This window comes from Empidonax traillii, unplaced genomic scaffold (genome assembly GCF_003031625.1).
Source record: "Empidonax traillii isolate 1590-97213 ecotype Southwest subspecies unplaced genomic scaffold, ASM303162v1 scaffold1193:size157251, whole genome shotgun sequence".
Lineage (NCBI taxonomy): Eukaryota > Metazoa > Chordata > Aves > Passeriformes > Tyrannidae > Empidonax > Empidonax traillii.
Window position 1 is genome coordinate 1 of NW_020956386.1, and position 4,315 is coordinate 4,315.

Genomic DNA, 4,315 nt, shown 5'->3' on the forward strand with positions numbered 1-4,315 from the left:
GTGACCATATAAAATGTGACTAAGACCAAGAACATAGCCACAAATTTCAGTGATTTTTTGTATTAAGAGTATTCACTAGCCTTTTGGTAATTCTTCACAATGATTTAGGGAAAAGAATGTACATATTGCTACATTCTTCTTCAATGGACAGCAAGTCAAATTCCATTCACAAAAGCTTGAGTAGAATTACTGCTAAAACGAAAGCTAATCTGGATTTATGACCCCAGAAAAGAGAGCCAAATTTCATCCTGGTTTTTTTTTTTTAAGCATATAATGTATTCATTAAAAACATTGCTTCAATAAAAAGGCTGCTAACAATAAATAAAATATTCAGAGTATCTGAATTATGCAAAATTGGTCACAGGAGATGATTGTGTGTAAGTCCTAGAATCCTTGTAATACACAGGAAGAGCACTGAGTCCCACTGAACTGATGTGATAATTAAATAAATAGCAACTTGCCTAGAAATAGTAGATTGGATAATGTTTCTTTCAACTTTATTTTCAAAGCAATGTGTTTATCTGTTATGAATTGTAGCGAGATATTCTGCATGTTCAGACAGACCTGGGTTTAATTCTAGTAGATGTCATACCATCCCTATAGGACTAATGCTTTCTCCATTAAAATACTTTATTCACATTTGTAAAGTATCCATTTGTCTCCACTTCTATTTTTCAAGTCAGATGATCCTCTAGGGAGATGTTTATCCATTTCTTTCCCTTTCATGCTTTAAGCCAACATCAAGGAGTAGTGGGATAAGGTGACTGGGACAAATGAACACACCAGTAATAAAAAAGCCTTATGATTGTGGACCATGTAAAATTCATGGAAGATGGAAACCCTGCTCTTCAGGCTCTGATGAGGTAAAGGACTTTCCTCACAAAGCAAAGTTGGGAAATGAACACTAATCTTAGCAGAGACAGTCAGATGTTTTCAGTTCATGACTTTTAAGGAAACTCAAATAAATAGAAAAAAAGAAATCACAGATTTTAAAAAAAAGAAAAAAAGAAAAAGACACTAAGACACTTGGGATAAACTTCTCCAAAGGCTATTTAAGGGCTAATTTAAAAGGCTGAACTAAATATTAATTCAGGATAACCTGAAAATGGTGATCATACTCTAAGAGAATATCTTGATTTCTTCACTATATAAGAAAGAAATGGAAGGCTTCTGGATGGACAGAACTCAGTGCTGCTTCAATTCTGGGCTGAGAAATGATACCTTCTTGTGAATACTCACAGACACCGGTAAACATAATTAACCTTTTCAAAGATACCAGAGCATTATTAGACATTATGATTTCAAAAACTATTTGTAATGTAAATTAAACAGGCAGTTGTACTGATTAATGTAAAGAGGTGAAAGGAAAAAGACTACCTGACTGAAAAATTGAATGTAGTTCTTTAAAACACAGCGTCTCTCTACTACCCATCCAGAAAACCTGAGTCAGAGCAAGGTGATAAACTTTATCTAAATTCATGAAGCTGCCCACTGAAGCTCCAGAGAACCAAAATCTTTTTCTCCGTTTCCAGATCAGCACCCTGTTCTTCGGACCACATTGTCTCTCTGCACCACCTGGTAAATTGATGCAGCTGAGCTTCAGTTTATACTGGTTGAATTCTTGCAGCATAAGCTTTTTAAGAAGTCACTTTGCAGCACCAACAATTTAATTCAGCTTAACAGAAACATAGAAATAGAAACAGTAAAATGTTTTTTGACCTTTGCTGTTGGCTGCAATCAAACCCATGCAACAGAAAGAGCAGAGAGGAAATGCTGGACATACGCTCAAGATGAAAAAAAAAATGTTTGGGGCATGTAACACAGTACACTGAAGAAAACATTCAGGAACAATTCATCGTGCTGATAATATTATTCCCATAAGGCTGAAAGGGTCGGTGTCATCTTAGATTATGCACTGTACAAGTGCCAGCCATAGAAGACCCACCCACAGGCCCTACACTATCAGGCAGAAGGTCACTAAACACTAGCAGTTGATCTGTGGCTCTAGAGACTCCAAGGAGGGCCACAAAAAAAACCCATCAAATGAAATGTGCAGGTTTCTTTTTGCTATTATACAGATTATTTTGCTAAAGAAGATGACTAAGCATTAATAATGGCACTGTCCTATCAATACATATTAATCAATGCCAATGATAAATGAAAATTAATTAAGGCAATTCAGAAAAACATTCTTACACTAAATTCCTCTCTATTTCCTTCAGGTACAAAAACAGCCTTCCAAAGATTTCTCTCTGTTCAAAGTTGTTTTTCTCCAAAGACATCCCAGCTGGTTAATTGCTTTCACACAAGCCTGTCTAACTTAAGAACTCAAGCTAAGTCCTACTTTTCTTATCCTATCAGTCCTTGGCTCCTCCCAGATATGACTGACACAGGTAGCATATCTGACCAGTGTTCTCCTCATAGGACTGGGATTTTGTGTCACCCTCAAAACAATTCGTTTATGCTGACACTGCAAACCATGTTGTACATGCCAAAAGTCCAACAGGGGACAGCCTTTTGTCACTCAGATGCTTTTTCTGTTGAGTTTGGAATGGGCATTACCTCAGTGAGACCACAAACCTGGGTCTGCATCTCCAGAAGCCTTTCAAGCTGCTGTCTGAGATTTGAACCATACTTCTCAATTCTTTAGAACTCCAGATGCCAAGCACACTCCACTAATTCACACAGAAACTCTGCACAGTGACTGATGACTGAAATGCAGCCAGCTCTGGAGTGAAGCACAGGCGGTTACAAGCCAAAGAGCCATGCCAAATGGTCAGAAGGAGAGGAAGGGATGAAGATTATTGTCTGAAGAGAAAGAGTGTGGCAAATTTAGATTGGGAAATATCTTATGCCATGAATCAAAAGACATAAGCTCTCTTTGCAAAAAACTGGGGAGCCTAAAAGCTAATAACTCTACATTAGTACAGCAATTACGTTAGCTTTCCTGTATTTTAAAAACCCAAGACAAAAGTTTAATGCTTCTGGCTTTGCTTTTTAAATAGAAAGTGAGAGTTACACTAGACAAACTCCAATTAAAAATCTCAGCAGGCCTGGCAGCTGTGCTGAAAAAGAAAGCTTTTCCACAGTACCTAGCTTGTGGATTGATTTTAATAATGGACATTTTCTTCCCACAGATCCAATATTTATATTCCTTTTGTTATTTTGAAAACTCTCTGGGGACACATAAATCTGGCTGTATCATAATTACACTTACCTTCGTTTCATACCTGTAATCAGATTAGGATTTATGGCAGATGCTGTAGGAAGACTGGACAATCTAATCTGAATGGATAAGAGAGACTCCAAGTATTTTTCAAAAAGGATAATCTATTTTATGGAGAATAATTAATTTTGTCAATTTTTCAGGAAGCTTATGTTTGGTCAGGAGCATTTTTTGGCTTATTCCTGAAAGAAAACATTCAGATGATTCCTAAGTCTTTCTTCTCAAGTTCATGTCTCTCTTTCTTCTAGTTGCTCCCAAATCCTTCTTCCTTTCCACAGTCTTTGCTTCCATGGAGCTTGCAGCACTGCTGAAGTTCATTGTGCTTAGCAGGGGTGGAAAGCAAGACTGATGTAGGCTGGTTGAGTCCTTCTAAGAGAAAACCTAGGGTTGTTCAGCTCATAGCTACATTCAAACCCCCACAAAAATCCAAGAATCATGTTTTTTATGGAAACCCAGTGGCAGTGTTTTACTTTGAATACTGCTTCTTCTTGGACTACAAATGTCAAAAGCATATCTGTAGTGATGCGCTGCTGCAGGCTGGCTTTGGGAAACCCTTCATAAAAATTTGTCAGTGAGGCTGGGTAACTTCCCTCCTCTGATGAAGTCATCCATTCTGGTCACAGCTACACTCTGCACTCTCCCTGGGGCTAAAGTAAACGTTACTGAGGAGAAAATGTGCATGACTTACAAATACACAGCACTTCACCACATGCAAGTACTTGCAAATATTTAAGAACGGAATAGCTTTCTCAGAGGTACCTCATGTACACCATGCTCAACCAGCATGATGACTGTGCCACCCTCAGTACACTGCACAGCCAGTTGAGAACAAACTATTCTATACTGCACTTGCAATCACAATTTTGCTGGATGCTCTTGCCTATCTCAGAAAGGATGGTTAAGTGGTCAAAGCACCGTGTGGGGACTGGAGAGGTAGGGCCTCTGGGGTCCCAGGGGCACTTTCAGGAGCACAGGGACACCCTCTGCATTTGGTCAGCATGAATAACTCTGGCTCTGAGAAACTGCGTCTCTGTCCTCCTTGCACATTAGCACTCTCTCCCCAGTTATGTGCTGCTGGGACTATGTTGA

General features: G+C 38.7%; 1 long non-coding RNA gene across 2 annotated transcripts in view; it reads right to left on the reverse strand.

The window, feature by feature from the left end:
- Positions 1 to 1,088: 1,088 nt before the first annotated feature.
- The window catches only part of LOC114069109, a 147,405-nt gene continuing 144,178 nt past the window's right edge, over positions 1,089 to 4,315 (reverse strand). For both annotated transcript variants that reach the window (XR_003573726.1, XR_003573727.1), the window contains exon 5: positions 1,089 to 1,099. This is a non-coding gene — a long non-coding RNA (uncharacterized LOC114069109). The remainder of the gene's footprint in view (positions 1,100 to 4,315) is intronic.